The sequence below is a fragment of the Anabrus simplex genome, chromosome 3 (assembly GCF_040414725.1).
Source record: "Anabrus simplex isolate iqAnaSimp1 chromosome 3, ASM4041472v1, whole genome shotgun sequence".
Lineage (NCBI taxonomy): Eukaryota > Metazoa > Arthropoda > Insecta > Orthoptera > Tettigoniidae > Anabrus > Anabrus simplex.
The window spans coordinates 94087831-94109493 of record NC_090267.1 but is presented as its reverse complement, the minus strand read 5'-3'; positions in this window follow the sequence as shown (position 1 = coordinate 94109493).

Below are 21663 nucleotides of genomic sequence, written 5' to 3'. Positions count from 1 at the left end.
ATGCCCATATTTTTTATGGCCGGAGTAGAAAGCAGTGTAATTCTATTTTTAAAAACACAAACTTAGTATCGCAACCTTGGTCGTTTTCCGTGGTTTCCCATTTTCACACTAGGCTGTACCTTAATCAAGGCCACGGACGCTACCTTCCTATTCCATCGTCGCCATAAGACCTATCTGTGTCGGTGCTACGTAAAGTATAAAAGACACTCTCTGTAACACTACTGAGAGTGATTTTCGAAAGATTGAGTGGTTTAAAAGTTATATGAACGTTTTATCTGACTCACCCGTGTATCAAAATAGTTCTTTTGTGACGGTTCCTTTGTACTCGTACTTGGGATCCAGAAGTTGCGTATGTTTTGATTTGAACTTTCGGCTAGCCTGGAGGTGATTTGTTGTAAATAACTTGTAAAATGGATGTCGAAGCTACTTTTTGTGAGAGCTTCTGCCTTTTTGTTTCTAGGAGAACCAGTGTACTGCGTATCCAGGAAAGTCAGGCATGGAGGCACTGCTGAACTATAGATCTTCATTTTACAACTTGCTTTACGTTGCACCGACAGATACATGCTTTATCGCGACCGTGGGATAGGAAAGGCCTAGGAGTGGGAAGGAAGCGGCCCTGGCCTTAAGGTACAGCCCCAGAATTTGCCTGGTTTAAAAATTGGAAACCACGAACCTACTACGCTGGCGTAGCAGGGGGAGAGGTGATTTCCAACTTTCCCACCCTTTCCCATTCTTACGTCGCTGGAAACTCTCGATGTGTTATTGCGACGTTAAACCACTATTACATATATACAGTATATAAACTCATATAAGAGCCTCCGTGGCTCAGGCGGCAGCGCGCCGGCCTCTCACCGCTGGGTGCCATGGTTCAAATCCCAGTCACTCCATGTGAGATTTGTGCTGGACAAAGCGGAGGCGGGACAGGTTTTTCTCCGGGTACTCCGCGTTTCCGTGTCATGGCACCTCCGTTTTTTATTTCTTTTTTATTGACAAGTTGTTTTAATTTGTACCGACAAAGATAGGTCTCTTGATGAAGAGGGATAGGAAAGGGCTAGGTGTAGGAAGGAAGCGGCCGTGGCCTTAATTAAAGTACAGCCCCAGCATTTGCCTGCTATGAAAATGGGAAACCGCGGAAAATCATTTTTAGGGCTGGCGACAGTTGGGCTCGAACCCAATATATCCCGAATGCAAGCTCACAGCTGCGCGACCTACAAGGCATGACCATAATAATTCAAAGGCATTATTTGGTGGCACACTATATGAAACTATATAAAATCATGATCTCATTGTTCTTCTTCAAATATAATATTGCAAACTAATAATTTTCTCATTTTGCCGATTCCTCTGGCTGGAGGACTGGGTTTTAGTGCTTCGCTTAATACACAGCCTTTCATTTACACACTACACTGCCAACCGCCGCATGTGCGACATTAATCACAACCGACCATAGTATAGGAAAAAAAGCCTGGGGTGGTGGTTATGCTGACATTGCGGCTGATAATTGTTTTAAACAGGATTTCCCAAACCTTTTGTCTTCGAGGCCTCCTGAGCATATCGCAAGTATGTCCAAGGACTCGTTACTCACAGAACATCGTCGCCATAAGACCTATCTGTGTCGTGCGACGTAAAGCCACTAGCCGAAAAAAAGTCACAGATCATAATACTGAATTCAGTAAACAAAAACAGAATTTTATGATACCATTTTTTATTCGTATAATTTCGGACTTGCTTTGAAAGTTTAATTCAAGTTCATTTACATAAATATACTTTATATGCACAAAAATCATAAAACAGTGCGACACGTAGCTAATAAGTACAACAGTCTAGATCTGGAAACGTACTCGAAAAGATTCACTTGTTGCAGTCGTTGGATCAATGGGACGATTCGTGCTGTTTTCCAAAGACCAAGCGTTTTACAGGCGTAGTCGCTCGAACCGAAGATCAGCCCCTACATTAGGTCCTATTTGTACTTCGTTTTCATTTCTGTGAGAACAGGAAAGGTACGCTCACGCAGGTATGTTTTCATGAAAGACATTGGAGGCAGTAATTCCTTTCTAGAAATTGTCGGGTATAGGGGATGTTTGGGACACAAAAGTCGATCAGAGACGTGGAGTTGTGATACATTCACGGAACTTCTCGGAACTAAACACGGTACTCCATCTGATTATCCACCCATTTCATACTTCAATTTATTTTTCACTTTCTCTCTGCCAAGATACTTCGGATAGGTGATCTTCCTCAAGCGAGGGCAGTTCATGTTCAGTTTCAAAGGAGGGATTTCTGATTCACGAGATTTTCTCAACCAGAGGCGGAAAATAGTCTGAGTGTGGATACCAGCAATTCCAAGTGTGTCACAATGACCTCACCTACATTACATCGCAGTATTTCTTCTTTGTTTTCCACTGATAACTTGTACTATCTATCGACCAAGATGCATATAGCCTACTGTATATTATGTACATACAGCCTACTGTACGTAAGTTATACAACAGTGAAGACATAGTCACTAAATTTAGTATAATGGTCTATGAATTTTGTTGTGTGTGTATAATACAATTTCGCTCTTTAAGTGTTTATAACTTACATTATTATTGCGGACCCCTTGGATTATCGTCGCGGCTCCTAAGGGGTCCGCGGACCACAGTTTGGGGAAGACTGGTTTAAAGGATACGTGGCTCTGGGACTGAGCAACCATCAGCTGTAGTCTCTAATCAGAGAAGGAATGAAGGGAACGTAAGGGAAATGCTACGAAGGAAATGAAAATACACTTCCTACACATCGCGAATCTGATACACTAGGGGTCGTAAGAGAACACGAATTGACCAAGGAAGGTGAAGGCGAATAGCCTCGCACAAGTAAGTGGAAGCACTACCACACTGGAGGAGCTGTGGTCTCCAGCCTTCGTTCCCTACTTAAAAGCCCTTAAGGCCTCACATGACACGCACAGGATACCGTGGACATATATTACCGCCCTCATAAGAAGAAAAATATGACGATGAAGATGAAAATCCGACTCTGTGCAATGGCACGAAGGAGCAAGTAACTGTAGTGTTTAGTGGCCGTAGATCGACCAGCACGTAAAACTGTTCCCACAGGATAAAATTTCAGCACCTGTCAGTCTCCCGAACCGTAAAAATGGTCAGCGGCGCGTACAGAAGGTCGTTCGGGATCTCTGGGGACGATGTTTGGAGGGTAATTAGTTTGTGAAAAGCCATATCTCCACCAACGGTCATGCTCAGTTGGAAAGCCAGCAAATCTAGCAATTTCCATTGCAGCAGACTTTTCGCATAGGTAGCATGTTTATCTTATCCCACTCCTACTGATAGTCTTTCCAGAGGCCATTGATTTTGCGTGGACCTCTATTTCCCAAGCCCTTTTTTAGGAGTCCAGATGCGCAGAAGTCCATGGGAAACTTGAAACAGGGGCTCATGAAGCAGTACGCGAAAGCTTTGAAAAATGAAGGAGACTGTTTCAAGTATCTCCTTACTGCATTTCCTGGCCTGTCACATGAAAAAATAAAGGACGATTTGTTTGACGGTCCACAGATTCGACAGCTGATCAGAGATACACATTTCATTCGGACATTGACAGAAATAGAAGAAAATGCTTGGTTATCATTCAAGTCCATTGTCACGAACTTCCTTGGAAATACACGAGCAGTGACATACATTATTATTGTAGACCGTTATGCCTTTCAGCGTTCAGTCTGCAAGCCTCTCTGAATTTACTAAACGTCGCCACAATCCTTTATTTGCAACTAGTGCTCTGGCCTCATTTACTTCTATACCTCTTACCTTTAAATCGCTAGAAACCGAGTCTAACCATCGTCGTCTTGGTCTCCCTCCACTTCTCTTATCCTCCATAACAGTCTCTTATTCTCCTAGGTAACCTATCCTCCTCCATTCGTCTCACATGACGCCACCACCGAAGCCGACTTATGCGTACAGCTTCATCTATCGAGTTCATTTCTAACTTAGCCTTTATTTCCTCATTCCAAGTACCCTCCTGCCATTGTTACCCCCCTGTTTGTACCAGCAATCTTTCTCGCTACTTTCATGTCTGTTACTTCTAACTTATGAATAAGATATCCTGGTCCACCCAGCTTTCTCTCCTGTAAAGCAAAGTTGGTCTGAAAACAGACCGATGTAAAGACAGTTTCGTCCGGGAGCTGACTTCCTTCTTACAGAACTGTTGATCCCAACTGCGAGATCACTCCTTAACTTCACTACACTTTGATTCAATCTCACTTGGAGTACACACAACCTAAATACTTAAAATTATCTACTTGTTCCAGCTTTGTATCACCAATATGACATTCAGTTCTGTTGAATTTCTTACCTACTGACATTAGTTTAGTCTTCGAAAGGCTAATTTTCATACCATGCTAATTGCACCTATTTTCAAGTTCTAAGATATTAGACTACATACTTTCGGCACAATCTGCCATTAAGACCAAGTCGTCAGCGTAGGCCAGACTGCTTACTGCATTTCCACCTAACTGAATCCCTCTCTGCCACTGTATACATTTCAGCAGATGAACTGTGGACGGCAAAGGTGAAAGGTTACAGCCTTGTCTAACCCCTGTAAGTACCCTGAACCAAGAACTCATTCTACCATCAATTCTCTCTTACTGCAGACCAATTGTCAACATAAATGCCTTTGATTTATATTAATAATCTACCTTTAATTCCATAGTCCCCCATTACGGCGAACATCTTTTCCCTCGGTACCCTGTCATATGCTGTCTCTAGATCTACGAAACATAAACAGAACTGTCTATTCCTCTCGTAACTTTTTCAATTACCTGGCGCATACTGAAAATCTGATCCAGACAGCCCCTCTGTGGCCTGAAACCACACTGGTTTTCATCCAACTTCCTCTCAACCACTGATCGCACCCTCCCTTCCAAGATGCCAGTGAATGAGATACCTCGATAGTTGTTGCAATCCTTCCTGTTCCCTTGCTTATAGATAGGTCCTTTTGTGCAGTCTGAAGGTACCTTACCAACACTCCATGCGAATCTTACTATTCTATGAAGCCATTTCATCCCTGCCGGAGAATTACACTAAAATCATCCAGTGGCTGTGAGCTTGCATCCGGGAGATAGTAGGTTCGAATCCCACTATCGGCAGCCCTGAAGATGGTTTTCCGTGGTTTCCCATTTTCACACCAGGCAAATGCTGGGGCTGTACCTTAATTAAGGCCACGGCCGCTTCCTTCCAACTCCTAGGCCTTTCCTATCCCATCGTCGCCATAAGACCTATCTGTGTCGGTGCGACGTAAAGCCCCTAGCAAAAAAAAAAAAAAGAAAAGAAAAAAGAAAAATCATCCAGAAACTCTTGGAATCATACAAAATGCTGCAACATGAACATCAAGGTCTATGTCCTGCATAGCCATCTAAATAAGTTCCCCGAAAATCTTGCTGCCAGCAGTCATGAACAACGTGAACGATTCCACCAAGATTTGAAGGTCATGGAAGCACGCTGTCAGGGTAGATGGGATCAACATATTCTGGCTGACTGCTGCTAGAGTATTCGTAGGAAGTGTCCACAGATTTCACTCTCCAGGAAAAGCTATAAGCGCAAATTTTTGTCAGAAGTGGAATGAATTGTATAATATTTTATATTTAGAAGTAATATATCCTTTCTGTGAACAGAATTGCTGTTTGAATTGAACTTTATTCCTTTACTTTCCATTCTAAGTATACAATTGGAGTGATTTTGGAAGGTACACGGTATCGTAAAAACTTGACGTGATAAAAAAAGACTGAGATCATATTTGGTTTTCACACCCAAAAATTAGTAAAAGATAAGTCTCAGATCTAAGTCAACAAAAACTGTTCCCCAGTGTTGTTATGCTTGTTCCTACTGTACAGTATTTTCCTGATGGGATGCACTATGTTTTCAGCTATCTCTTGCCACGGGCCAGAGCAAAATGTAGCTTCTACGGAAATCTGTTTCATTTATGGCTGCGACAATGTGGAGACTGATGGGATTGATTAGATCCTTATGTAACACAACCAAACGTTATGCAGTTGTTCGGAAACTGCAAAATCCCTTGGGTGCTCTATAATAAGTAGATATCGGATTTGTATGCTGTATACAGGGTGAAGCGTAATTCGCGCACTCGGGCGTCGCAGCGCGACTCCTCACATGCCAGCAATAAAAAAATGTCTCTTACAAAATTTCGTCTTGCGAGTATATCCGGTAGAAAACGGACGTTAAAGAGTAGCAATCTGGCAACACTGTAACCACATGTAGGGTAACTACCGCTGTCAGCACGTTCACGTCGTGCTGTACAGTTGGTGCAGTGGTATAGAGTTTTTGGTTGGCAAGTAGGTGGTCGATGGTTCGATCCTGGGTTGAGGCGCATTTTTTATTTGCTAATTTCCATCTGACATTCATCATCATCATCATCATCATCATCATCATCTGTTTACCCTCCAGGTTCGGCTTTTCCCTCGGACTCAGCGAGGGATCCCACCTCTACCGCCTCAAGGGCAGTGTCCTGGAGCTTCAGACTCTTGGTCGGGGGAATACAACTGGGGAGTATGACCAGTACCTCGCCCAGGCGGCCTCACCTGCTATGGTGAACAGGGGTCTTGTAGGGGGATGGGAAGATTAGAAGGGATAGGCAATATGAGTGGGAGCTCGAGAGGGTTAGCACTCTCTATCCCAGTATGTAGCTATAAAAGAGAATATATGAAAAGAGTAGTTACATTTAGGAAAAGGTTACATGGTGGAACGCTTAGAACCCGCCCCGAGAGTTAAACTGCTGAGCAAGCAAAGAAAGAAGTTATTAATCGGCCATTACCTTGTTGTTGACCGCTGCCGAGGAAAGAGGCGCTTCCCGCCCACCTCTACTCAGTTGACCTCCCGAGGCTGAGTGGACCCCGTTCCAGCCCTCGTATCACGTTTCAAATTTCGTGGCAGAGCCGGGAATCGAACCCGGACCTCCGAGGGGTGGCAGCTAATCACGCTAAGCACTACACCACAGAGGCGGCTTTCCATCTGACATTACCTACTGTAAAACAGTAAGACACCGTTTCTGAGGTCACATGTATCCTACATTTACAACATGATGATGATAATAATAATAATAATAATAATAATAATAATAATAATAATAATAATAATAATAATTGTTACCTTGTTTTTGTGGTAGTTATGCGTGAAAGAAGGTGCGGGGTGGTGAACGGGTCTCCAGCTACTAAAGTAAAATTAATTTAAAATTTAATCAGGTTATATTTTCTTTTCAAAAACAAAGAAATAACAAGCATGGCAGGTACAAAGTAGCAAGTCCAAGGGTAGTTACAATATTTACAGGATTTGGGCTTCGAGCCCTGAAAACACAACGCTTGGGCAATCAGCTCAGTTTTACCTCCAAACACAAGTTTCAACAGAGGGGCAGAAAACCCCATTCATGCCTAGGAGCCCTAGCTCCAAATTACACTGAAAAGCCTCCACGAGGCATACAACACTCAATTTTCAAAAGAGCCACTTGCTCTCAAATTTAAGCCTCTCCCAGGCCACACCAAACTCCACCTTCAAGTTGTCCTCAACGGACATAAACACAGGGGTAAAATACCCAATCTACTGAGGTCTATAAAATTAAAAGAAGGTTAATTAAATGACCTCTAAGGGAACAATTTGAGAGGAGGCGAACTTGCACTCCTAATACACTTTGATTAAGACCTACTTGGCACTAGGCCGATAATACCAGGGCTAATCCCATACTAAAGAGGTGACTTAAGAAAAGAACAATTTGTTTAACGTTAACGAGAATAGGTTGAGAAAAATAAGTTCACCTCAAAACAATATGAGTGGGAGCTCGAGAGGGTTAGCACTCTCTATCCCAGTATGTAGCTTTAAAAGAGAATATATGAAAAGAGTAGTTACATTTAGGAAAAGGTTACATGGTGGAACGCTTAGAACCCGCCCCGAGAGTTAAACTGCTGAGCAAGCAAAGAAAGAAGTTATTAATCGGCCATTACCTTGTTGTTGACCGCTGCCGAGGAAAGAGGCGCTTCCCGCCTCCTGCTATGTACTTAATACACTGAAAGATGGAACAGAAGTGGCCCGGAGACCCTAAAATCAGCAGTTTATATCCTCTCGCGGAAGGTTCTAGGTGTCAGGGGAATGAAAACACCCTCCCACAAACTTTTTATTGGGTAGGATACAGCAACATATTCAAGTTGGGGGAAGATACCTACGATTGGTCAGAAATTAATAACAGAAATTCGGGATTGGTTAAATGCAAAACAAGGGGAAAGAGAGGGGTATACAGCCAACTTAACCAATAACTGAAAAAAATTTAACAAGAAACAAACATTTGAAATAAAAATTTCTCCAACAAAATAGTTCTTTGACTCCGCACTAGGGTGCACTATTGTTGATCTTCAGTAGTGTCCTCTAGAAGAGAAAGTTCACACTTCTTAATTCAAGCAAAACAAAAACACATCAAAAATGACACAGTTCAAAAACTCAAAATTTTCCACGTGGTGGCATCTTCTGAGAAGGTAGCGAATTAATAGCGTATATAAAGTTCAGACTTCCTCCAGCAGAGGAGTTTCAACTGGCGCAAATTTTAAATTAGCGGCGTGGAGGTGTACCGCCCAGTACAATAATAATAATAATGCATTGAGATACGTACTAAACAGCATGTGGTTACCAGACGCAGTGTTGAAAGGCAGAATTATTTTGACTATGGTGATAACACATACAAATTGTAACCGAGTTTGGACATTATTCGCAGAGCACGTTCCTAGGCCTACTGGTAACGTAAGGCCCTAACGAAATGTAATGGATCTGAACGAGGCAAGAATAATAGTTGGTACTAATCTATGGGACCATTGGAGGAGGGTACAAAAGAAAACAGGTTTCACATCTAGTAGATGAAGTGGTGCGAATAAATTCACGCCCACGACGTGGAAAGGGCGCCTTTCAAAGCTGACCAATGAAAACGATTGTTCGTCCATTTCTAGGATCGTAGTATGTCAGTGCAAGTGGTTTCTAGAGGACCCTCTGCAATCGCTGTTGACGATTAGGATGCCAGATACCATACCACCTGGACTACATTTACGAAATAAAAAACATACGCCTCAACCCTGGATCGACCACTCGACCTCCAGCATGCTAACCCAAAACTCTACCCATTGCACCAACTGTACAATACGACTAACTTCTGCTGACAGAGGTAGTTACCCTACATGTGGTTACAGTGTTGCCAGATTGCTACTCTTCAACGTCGTTTTTCTGCCGGATATACTCGCAAGATGAAATTTTGTAAGAGCCATTTTTTTATTGCTGGCATGTGAGGAGTCGCGCTGCGACGCCCGAGTGCGCGAATTACGCTTCATCCTGTATAAATCACCAACTTAAGAATGCTATTATGCTGCAAAAAGTCGTGATATATGCTTTTAAGTAGGCACTTATTTTCATGCTGTCAAACACTTATATGAAATTCAAACGTTACATTCCTTTTCTAGACTCGCGCGATTCGCCCACACCAATATATAAAATCAACATAAACAACTGAATGGAAAAAAGTCTCTACTTACAGTTGCGTCTGTTCCACTACTACAAACAATCCTTGTGTAGATTGTAAGACATATCAATACATCAGTGTTCACTGTTAAAACAATACAGGCCTACACACGCCTCAGATAGTGTGTTAATTAATACACATGATAAATCAATTAGTAAGGTTGTAAGCCAATCGTGTAAAAAATTGACATGAAGAAAAATACTTGAATACACATTCCTCTTTCATTTTACACTGCACACTCCACTTTCCTGTCCATAATTTGCTTTGCAGTCCACTGCAATAGTCTTCTCCAAGTTTTCTGGTTCAAATCTGTGGCGTTTGTCTGTTAAAACTAGCTTCTTTGCGGAGAATCGTCTCTCTGTATCTGCGGATGTGACAGGACTGTACTTGAATTCGGGAGCGAGTGTAGGTGTTAAATATTCTGATAGATCCACATTATCAGTACCAGCCAAATATTTGTTTATAGTTATCATGATTTCGTAGCCTGGATTTCGTTTAAGGACATCACGATATTTTGTTTGCAGACGGAATCCGAGGTTTCCTGGGATACCTTCCAGTTCATGCTTCACGTTCTCCGGAACGTCCTGGGAATCACCAAGACGCAACCCACGTGTTTCTTGCTTCTTCATTGATTCTAGCTGGTATGTTCTGGAAGCGTGTCTAGATAAGTGCCAGTTCCCTTTGAGCCGTTTCTTGCCGAAAAAGTTCACGGCATTAATTATTTGATATTTTCTTGAAGACTGCTTGTAAAACGTGTCAAAATATGCATAATATAAAAGTTGAAAACATGCACAATAAATTTGAAAATTGAAGTGTATGAACTAATCTCAAATATATGCAAATATGAACATATATTCCCTATTAAACTTAATCATTAGTCCAATGTCCGACTGGTTGGCTGAACGGTCAGTGTACTGGCCTTCGGTTCAGAGGGTCCCGGGTTCGATTCCCTGCCGGGTCGGGGATTTTAACCTTCATTGGTTAATTCCAATGGCCCGGGGGCTGGGTGTTTGTGCTGTCCCCAACATCCCTGCAACTCGCACACCACACATAAAACTATCCTCCACCACAATAACACGCAGTTACCTACACATGGCAGATGCCGCCCACCCTCATCGGAGGGTCTGCCTTACAAGGGCTGCACTCAGCTAGAAATAGCCACACGAAATTATATTATTATTATTATTATTATTATTATTATTATTATTATTATTATTATTATTATTATTATTATTATTCTTAGTTCAATTTCACCTCCAAACGCATTTCCTTGTCGGTTTTGGAGGTCTACACATCGGCAAACAAAATATGCATTTGCATACAAATTCGATGCCTAATAATAAGGTGTATTAGGAGAGATGTAGAGTGAGGTACGTGACAAAGTTATTTTACATATTTTGGCGTTGTTTTCCTCACTGAGCCAGAAGGTGTCATTGCACCACCACTGACCGTACGAGCACCACCTCTCACAGCATTCAGACGCACTCGTCTTGATCTGAATATCGTTAGTGGGCACCACCTATAGTTCTGCAACCTTCCATACGTCACAGCCGTAAATGAGACATACAGTATTTCAGAAGAAACCACGTTTTACTATGGCCTATATCAAATCACAGATATATGAAAAGAAAACACATGTTCATCATACCTGACCTACAAATTTCAAGCGGTCTTGCCGAGATTACCTATTAAATGTATAGCCAGCTTGTATGAATGGAAGAATGAATGAGGTTAGGATTTATATTTTTTTGTATTATTTTATTCTGTTTTATGAAGTTTATTTGAGATATTACCGCCGTGAGCCTTAACTTCGCCACAAATGTAGGCATGAAATAAATAAATATAAATAATATTACACAAAATAATTTATTTCGACGGTCATGGACACAACTAACACATCCCATGAACATCAAGGGTACGCGTTATATCGAGCCACTGGATCGAGTCACAAAACGCGCACGAAATCACAAAGTGATTACACTGCAGTGGATTAGGGCATATCAGCAACTGCAGTACAACAGAAAGAGCTTACTGTCAGAGCAGCAAAGTAAGCAGTGGTCATGCCGATAATTTTGTGGCTTACTAGCGCATACAAGATTGAATACAGACAACATGAGAGCAAATTACGCTCCAGTTATACTGTGAACAGGAAGCAATTGACCATACCAAGTACGGTTGGGTCAATCCCAATAACTGAGGGAATTAACTACGTGATCTGGATAAAGCAGAGCTTACTGGAAGCTGCGATCAATGGAAACTGTGACTGGATTGCAAAACCTGATACAATACCATAATTCACCTTATTAACTGGATAAATAATATGTGTTCATCAATTCTGTACACTTTGTCTGAATAGTATTAGTATTTACTGAACACAACAGGTGATTAGCCTCGATACATGTTCACAATGCCCCTTTCCATGCACGAACAACTAACAACAAAAGAAAGAAGAGAAACACGAGACTCCTCGGGCATGCCATGAGGTCCATCAGATACCCCGGAAACGTGACACTCCCAACGGAGGGTCACCACAGCAGTCCTCCTCAGTCCCTACATGCCACGTCCATCGTCTCCACTTAATATTAAGAAACAAAATTTAAAAATAATAAAATATAATAATATAAAAGCAAGAAATAATATTAATAACAATCAAAGAAGGTACTTTATTTATTATTATTTATTTATTGACTTGTGGCGTGGCTCAGGCTATGAAGCCTGCTGTTATGCCAAACCATCTCATATGTACTACATTGTACAAACTACAAAGTATTAGGATTTCTAGTTACATATAATTAATTATAAAATTAAACTTAAATAATAGTTATAAACAAAAGGAAAATTTCTGAGAGTTACTTTAAAAAAAACATTAAATACTAATTTCTTAAGTCTATGTACCATTTATAACATGTTTTTTTAAATACATTTCTACTATGTATGTCTCTAATTACAGCCGGAAGGGAATTCCAAGAGCGTATGGTTGCAGGTATGAATGAGTTGCCGTACCCGGTCGTGCGGTAAATTGGGAAGCTCAGCAGGGAAGAGGTTTCTGACCTTGTAGGTATGCTGTTGGGAGATGACAAGTATTTAAGATCCATTCTCAGATAACTTGGTGTGTCTGTACGGAGAATGTTGTGAACAAGCGAAACAGAGTGAAGGTTTCTTCTCTCCGCCAAATATAACCACGACAGCTGTTCAAGACAAGGTGATATATGGCAATACCTGGGCATATTTAATACAAAACGGATGCATGTATTATAAGCCCGCTGAAGTTTACTTTGTCTGAATAGTATGCAGCATTGCAGCAATTTCTCCTCCTCCTCCTCCTCCTTCATAATAGACTCCTCTCAGTCGCTTGGGATCGACTTCACATGTGGATTACGCCAAGTTTTACGTTCACCGAGCTCGATAGCTGCAGTCGCTTAAGTGCGGCCAGTATCCAGTAATCGAGAGATAGTGGGTTCGAGCCCCACTGTCGGCAGCCCTGAAGATGGTTTTCCGTGGTTTCCCATTTTCACACCAGGCAAATGCCGGGGCTGTACCTTAATTAAGGCCACGGCCGCTTCCTTCCAATTCCTAGGCCTTCTCTACCCCATCGTCGCCATAAGACATATCTGTGTCGGTGCGACGTAAAGCAAAAAAAAAAAACACGTTTTACGTTCGGATGTACTTTCCGACACTAGTCCTATGTGGAGGGATGTATTTACTTATTTCTGTGGTGGCTGGTAGTGTGGTGGGTTGTATGCAGGTTTGGAGGCATTTAAGACGAACCAGACCACTTCGGAGGCTGCAGGCCATTATTAACCATGCAGTTGAGGGTGGATGCATTTGATTATACTTGAATGTATGGTTTTGTAATACTTCTCTAACCCCCAAAATTCCACAGGACTTCGATACAAGATATTTGACCAATAACTTAGTCATTCTGTACACACAAATTATAGGTTAGAAACAGATTTTAACGCATCATCTCCCTGCAGGAATGTAGTTTGCGGTTATAGCTCTGTCCGATTGTCCCAGAACATCAGTCTTCCGTATCGAGATATTACATTAAGATGGACTTTCTCATCACTGGTCTCTGTATTTACCTAATTCAGCGCTCTCGTGGTTATATTCATATCGCCTTGGCTTTCGTGCAGAAATTGTGAATAAGCTTCCCCACATAATGAAATTTGGGTCTGGAAGGAGCATGTTTGCTGCATGATATGCCTTATAACGAGATTTAATTTACTCATTTCAAGAATTTATTATTATAACGAACATAATATTATACAGAACATTTAAAGAAATGCAATGCATTGACCAAATTCACTAATTAGATTTTGTCCACAATCATGGCGCAACTGGGGCATTGTCACTAGGAAGCATCCTGCTTAGAACATAAAAACGGACGCAGAGAGCACTGTCTACGCGTTCTTCACCACGGATGTACCTGGTATCTTCTAATGTGAAACGCCACTGTTTGGGAGCAAAATTCGCTCTAACATAGCATCAGTTCTTAAACGGTTAAGTGAGCCCCTCATACAACCCAGTTCTCGTTATAGCCAGCTGGAAGATGTTCGCGAGGTTCCCTGCATTCCGAATGATTTTCTTCCACAGAAAGTGGCATCATAGATTTTTCTACTTCAAAATTCCTTCCTCTATTTTCATCCATTTCAAGTTTTATCCAGACCACTGAAGGAGATGCGATTATGCAAAGAAAGAGATTCCCTACTATGTTTACGAGAGATGGAAACTGCAGAAAAATTAAATTCTCTCCTGGAAACCAACATTTATTTCTATGTTGATAATATTCGGATTAACCTTTACCACTCGTCTGTCGGGTGAGGCCCGACATTACGATATTCCCGTTCCGGTCGCATGTCGGGGGAGACCCGACATGGCATTCTATCGCCCACCGCTCGTCTGCCGTCTCTTAGCTGACAAAATACGCGATGATATACTGTACTGCCATCTTTTGGTTCCGCGTGGAACTTTGTAGAATCCAAATACTATTCAACAGTCAGTCAAAAATCCATTATTTAGGTGGCAGTGTAGCCGTCAGCTGTCAAATCACGCACATGAAAGCTCGAGCGATAGTAAACAAACATGGCCGCCATGTGCTCTTCTAGTCATATATATGTTGTCAACACACAAAACCTCAGTATTTTTGCACCTCTGCTCCTAATGAATATATCTAATAGCATTTCACGATGCCTAAAAGTGAACTGACGATGGTCGGTTTGTGTACCGTAACCCAACATGTACCTGATGCTGACGGCTGGCACAATTATAAATCAACGGATTCAGATTTCAAGAAATTGCCGTTTACAGTGGTTTCAGCCTACAAACTACCGCGAGGTATGAAAACAGAGACTGAATAGAGTTTTTCAATTGCTTTTTAGCGATGATTTGTACACTAAATTATTAACTAAACCAATCGGTATGCGATAACGGTAATAATAATAATAATAATAATGCAAAATAATTCGTCTTAAATTCCACATATTGCTTTTATTTGCTCCAGTATAGCTTGCTGTAAACGTGTATAGCCTAACTACATCATTTAAAAGCAAGTGCTATCTCCAAAATCGTGAAAGATTAATACAGGTCATATAAGATAAAAATGTACATTTAAAATACGAGTAGTGGAGGCAACACAGAGAACTTTAATTCTAGGGGTAAGGGTTAAAGTATTCTGGGTTGTCTGTCTAAAAATTTTATGTTACGCCGCAATCTGCCAGTGAGCTCACCACTTTAGAGAGCTACCTCGTAGGTAAACTGTCAGCGTCAGGGTGTCATTCAAACTTTACGGGTCCACAAACACAGTGGGGTGAAGCATTGGATCTTAGATTGATGATAATTATTATTATTATTATTATTATTATTATTATTATTATTATTATTATTATTATTATTATTATAAGTCCCACATACTTCTTTTACTGTTTTAGGAGACGCCGAGGTGGCAGAATTTTGTACCGCAGGTGTTCTTATGCGTGCCAGTAAATCTACCGACATTACACGAATTTTGACGCTGGCGAATTTGAGCATCGCGGTGAACCGAGCATGCTTTTACCGCCTCGGCTAGGCAGGATCCATCGTTTGATATAGGCTACATATGCCGAAATACCCTCTTTTATTTGATTCATATAAAATTCAACGTTATAACCACTACAAATACATCATTCACTGAACGAGTTGGCCGTGTGGTTAGGTTCGAGCAGGTGTGAGCTTCCATTTGCGAGATAGCGGGTTCGAACCCCACTGTCGGCAGCTCTGAACATGGTTTCCCGTTGTTTCCTCATTTTTGCACGATTAATTAATTAAGGCCACGACCGCTTCCTTCCAACTCTTAGGCATTTCCTATCCCATCGTCGCTGTAAGACCTATCTGTGTTGGTGCGACGTAAATCGAATTGTAAAAATAAATTAATAACATTAAAACTCAGAAGATTGACCATACTACAGTCGTACTGGGATGTAAAGTCGCATTTTATCATACTTAATTGTCATTATCAATATAAATTGTTTACGTCGCACCGACACAGTTAGAGCTTATGGTGACGATGGGTTAGGAAAGGCGTAGGGATGGGAAGGAAGCGGCCATGGCCTTATCAAAATATAATTCACTCCCTGTATAGATAAAAACCCTGTGGATCCCCACAACATACATTATATATCGTCGATGCGCATGCGGAATCCGATATGTAAAATGTTTCAGCTTAGAATTTTGACTATATTTTACAGTGAGAAAAGTGAGAACATGTTCAACTTCATTGTGCACTCGCTCGTCTTCCTCCTCCTATTTTTCCTAGTCATCTAAGATTCAATATTGTGCGAGTTACTCCATTAACATGTGTGCTGCGGGTCAGTATTTCTCCCACAACATTATCGCATAGCGGTTTTTTCAGGCGCAGCGAGGATGTAGATTCACTTGTTTCTGAGGAAAGTGTACCTACGAGGAACTTAAACAATAGAATGTGATCATTGTTTTTTTCTTTGACTGACTGTACGTGCACTAATTGATATATATATAGTACTGTGCCAGATGCATTGTTAAGGGCTGTCATTCTGCATTTACCTAATTGACATTAAATCCAAATCTACACAAATAATACCGTACCAATACGCCGTGAAACTCATTTCGAAACTTATAATATCCATATCCCGCTGTTGAAACTGAAGTCCGTAACATTTGATTACGTAGCTATTGGAACTAAACTCACAACGAAACTTATATTATCCTCAACGAACGCCACGCATGTTGTCCGTAATGTATACTTGCCCGAGATATTTTCTGTTGTATCTTAGTGTTATATCACAGAAAACCACACCGAAAGTCGCCAAACATGATTTTACAGGGTGGGTCAGAATTATCAGTTGTGTGATTGGAGTGTGATATATTAGTTTGATTCTTGAATCACATCGTGGACAGGACAATTGTCTTGCCACTGCAGAGAAAACAAACTGAAACGTTCATAGAAAAGATTGCTGAATATATATTCTTTGCTCCAAATACGGCTTTCATATATCCCGAATTTAAATATTCCTTAAAAAACATTCTTTAGGCTTGAAGTCTGATTTATTTTTCAGACCATTCGGTAAGCTGAGTTTAATCTAATTCTGCGAAAATGCAAAGAGCGGTATGTTTTTTGTTTAGTGTGATCTCCTATTAACAGACACGAATAAACATACGTTCAAAAGAAATAGCAAAAATATATACATATACGTATTTTTTGGATAGTATTTTATACGTCGCACCAACGCATCGAATGTTTCTGGTGAAGCAAGAATGGGGAGGGGTTAATATTGGGACGGTATCCGCCGTATCCTTAATTAAGGTACAGCCTGGTGTGAAAATAGGAAAGCACGGAAAACCATCTTCAGGGCCGCCAACGGCGAGTTTCGAATCTAACATCTCTAGAATACAAGCTGAAAGCTACGCTAGACTTACCGCGCGGTCAGTTCGCTCGGTACGGATTTTATTATTTCCCCTCCGATTTGAGCATAAAGGCTGTTGCAAAAGTGGTATTTTGAACAGTGAGGTGGTCTAAAAGTTGCTTCCCATATTGTTGATAAAATTCTTTACGAATTTTTCTACGTGATTTTTAAGATTTTGAATGTTTCGTGTAAGAAAAGAAAAAAAAACAATAGTTTTGTAAACTTTAGAAAAGTGCCTTATAGTCAATACTTACTGCATGCGTTCACGAATGTATTACTGGACTAAACAAAACTATTATTCGTGGAATGTATGGTAAATCCTCAACCCTAAGGTTGGTTGGATTTGAATCCTGGCCAGCGCTTATGGGACTCTTGAACTGATTATTCACAACCCTATAGGTCTGAATCCGCCTAAAGCTGTAAGTTCCCTGGCCGCCGTCCCTTTGTCTAGAGACACGTTAAATCGGTTACTTATTTTTGTATTTTTTGCAAACACATAATGACATGCCTACGTGTAGAGAGTACAGTACATTATTGTTATTATTGGGGAACAGGGTGCTGTGGCTAAGTGCCTGCCTGTCATCCCGGTAACCGTTGTTTGATTCCTGGTGTTCCTGGGGAGGGATTTTCAGTTGAAAATCCCGCGGTGTCAGGAAGGGAATGCGACCTTAAATCTCCGGCCATAACTCTTTCATGCCCTAGTGCATACGGGGACCCTGAACAAGCGGGTTAAGCTGCGGATGATGATGAAGTTTATAGTTAATATTATTTGGCATCTAGCAACAATAATTTATTTCTGGTATAATCGCAATAATTAAACTTGTACTTCGGGGGGTAAGAAGATAAAACAATTGGATTTTGTGGCTACGCCAACCAAAAACTTTGAATACCACTGTTGTATACTTTAAGAACGCAACTAAGAATGAGAATGTCGCAATAACAGTAGAATAGTATTCCTCTATGTTTAAACTTCAAAAATCAGTTAGTTCAGATTTTAGGAGGAGTAGATGGCTGTTAAATTTGCGTGGCAGGCAAACTTGGCTACCGGCCTACCGTCGTGCGGCTCGAGAGATGGGGTGGCATATCGATTTCAGCTCGGAGCCGCTAGATTTCTGTGTGTGAGGTCCGTACACACGTGGCCCAAGGACAGGTTTGATGAAGGCCGGATAATTTCCATAGCAGCTCCTTCCGTTATGTAAACATGCCAGACTAATTGAGTACACTGAGCGAGATTAGTTCTGCGAAGTGATATGACTAGACCTATAAAAAGACACGAAAATATCCGAAAAAGACCTAAAAACTGACAAAAAGGACGCGAAAATGCGGTCCCAATTCATTCATAATTTTAGTTTTAATTACATATTTAATGAAGGAATATAATTATTTAAAATGCATCATTCTGGTGGTATGCACCAGGCAGTGCAACTATGTATGAGTGGAATACTACTTCTTTCGGACATTATATCTTTAGATGAACATAATTTAAAAAAGGAATTCCGTGTGTTTGTTAAAAATGTACTTGCAGAATTTAGAATGAAATGCCTTTTTTCACCTAGAACGAAGTCAGCGAACCCGCAGTGGATATCCTGGAGAAAGAAATTGACATTAGTATAACTGGAACCATAATTGGCTTAACCACACTAGGGTTAAAATTGAGATTCGTAAATCTTACCACAGTTGCCTTTGCAGTATACAAAAGCTCGTGTCCTCATCCTGAGGTGGTGCAGCTCTTTTCAGGCACACCCCCATTGGAGGTGAGCTGCATGTACCATTTCAACCACATACTGTACTAGGCCCCCTGCCGGTTTTAAATTCCTGGCAGTACCGGGAATCGAACCCGGACCCACCGTTACGCTACGGAGGCGGACTTTGCAGTATTTCACAGCAGTTATCTTCAGGTTCCTAGGTGGAAAGGATCGTCGGTTTTCAGACAGCACGTTGCAAAACATCGATAAACTTCTCTTCACACCAACGGATACTTGAAGCAAGTGAGATCTTCCTCTTCAGAAACACTCGAATCGAAATTTTCTCCTTTCAATATTTCACGTATCTTGTACATAATTTGATATCCCTGGTTTTTCCAAGTATTGGTTTCGTTATTTCATTTTGATTTACTTTTCTGTCTTACTACAGAAAGGATGTTTATGAGGTGATGGACAAACTAATGATGATTCGAATTGAGAATGAGCTGTACAGATGTAGTCATGGGAAGGCGAATTTGCAAAAAAAAAAAAACAAAAAAAAAACACGTTATAACCTATATGAAGGGCAAAAAGGACCTGTAAGCCAAAAACGCCGAAAAGACAAAAAAAAAAAAATAAAGGCCAAATATAACCCAGAATGAGCATATATTAGGTTGGACCTCGTCTGCGGACACTCGAGAGAGAGAAAAAAACAAACAAAAAAAACCAGACTTTTCTTAAACTTCCAATCCAACTTGGCAGGTTCGATCCTGGCTCAGTCTGGTAGTATTTGAAGGTGCTCAAATACGTTAGCCTCGTGTCGGTAGATTTACTGGTACGTAAAAGAACTCCTGCGGGTCTACATTCCGGCACCTCGGCGTCTCCAAAAACTGCAAAAGTAGTTAGTGGGACGTAAAGCAATTATTATTATTATTATTATTATTATTATTATTATTATTATTATTATTATTATTAGTATAAACTTCCTAGCCCTAGATATGACATTTTTCTCGTCTGTTGTACCATATAAAGTACATGGTACGGGATTTTTCGTCAGAAAGTAGAGAAATTTACGAGACACTTCCCCTTCTGGAGAGGCTCATTGCTCCTGAAGTTCGTTTAGCCTGCAACAGAAATGACAAAGTGGTTAATTCCTGACTTAAGGGGGACAGTCATTGGTCTAATTCAGGGATGGATTCACGACCCTGGAACTAATGATGTGGAATGACCGTCACAACAGTGCTAATGCTTGACTGTGCCGTGGTACTGGTTGACTAGTACGTTCCGATGTCTAGGCAGTATGTGTTACGGGCATTGGAATACACAACAAAATACAGACGGGTACTCCCCGCACTACCTGACGGTTGCTTTTTGTCTTAGTTTCGAGGTCATGAATCATCTTTGGTCTGACCGCTGTCTTATTTAGTACCGAGGCTAGGAATAGTGGAAGATGTTACCTTTCATTTCCCCATAGGTTTTCGTGGATTTTGATTTCTACGAACCTACTATGCTGGCGTAGCAGGTGGGAGGGGGAGAGGTGATACTTCCACGTGACGCGTCCCAGGTGGTGGATACCGAGCTCGATAGCTGCAGTCGCTTAAGTGCGGCCAGTATTCGGGAGATAATAGGTTCGAACCCCACTATCGGCAGCCCTGAAAATGGTTTTCCGTGGTTTCCCATTTTCACACCAGGCAAATGCTGGGGCTGTACCTTAATTAAAGCCACGACCGCTTCCTTCCCACTCCTAGCCCTTCCTTGTTCCATCGTCGCCATAAGACCTATCTGTGTCGGTGCGACGTAAAACAGGTGGTGAATAGGGGGGTCCTAAATGGCTTGCCGGCGGACTTGAGCGAAATAAAATACCTCTCGCGGACCAAACACACAACCCCCTGTGGGTGGGGGGACGTAGGCGAAGAATACACCCACGGTGTCCCCTGCCTCCTGTCGTAAGAGACGACTAAAAGGGGCGACCACAAGATGATCGAATTAGGATCATGAGACTACTTGTAATTAGTAATCACTTATAATCACGCGGGGAACACGATGGATCGCCTTTACTTGAGAGTAGTACCACTATGTTAGGTACACATTAGATTTGTGATTAGTAGCAACAGTGGGTGAATCAGGATACGTTTTACAGTAGGCCTACTCGTGATTAGTACCACTACCATATATGCAGAACACCACGAACTTACGTCGCCTGTGATTAGTACCACTATATGAACGACACCGTGGGTCTGCGTTGCCCATGATTATTTCTCACCACACCTCCCATTCTTCCAAACCGCCCCTCCAAACATTAAAATATTCCCATGAACATCACAAGGCATACCTTGTTGTTTGAGTCATCAGTCCATAGACTGGTTTGATTAAGCTCTCCATGCTACCCTATCCTATGCTAACCTCTTCATTTCGACGTAACTATTGCATCCTACATCTGCTCTAATCTGCTTGTCATATTCATACCTTGGTCTACCCCTACCGTTCTTACCGCCTACACTTCCTTCAAAAACCAA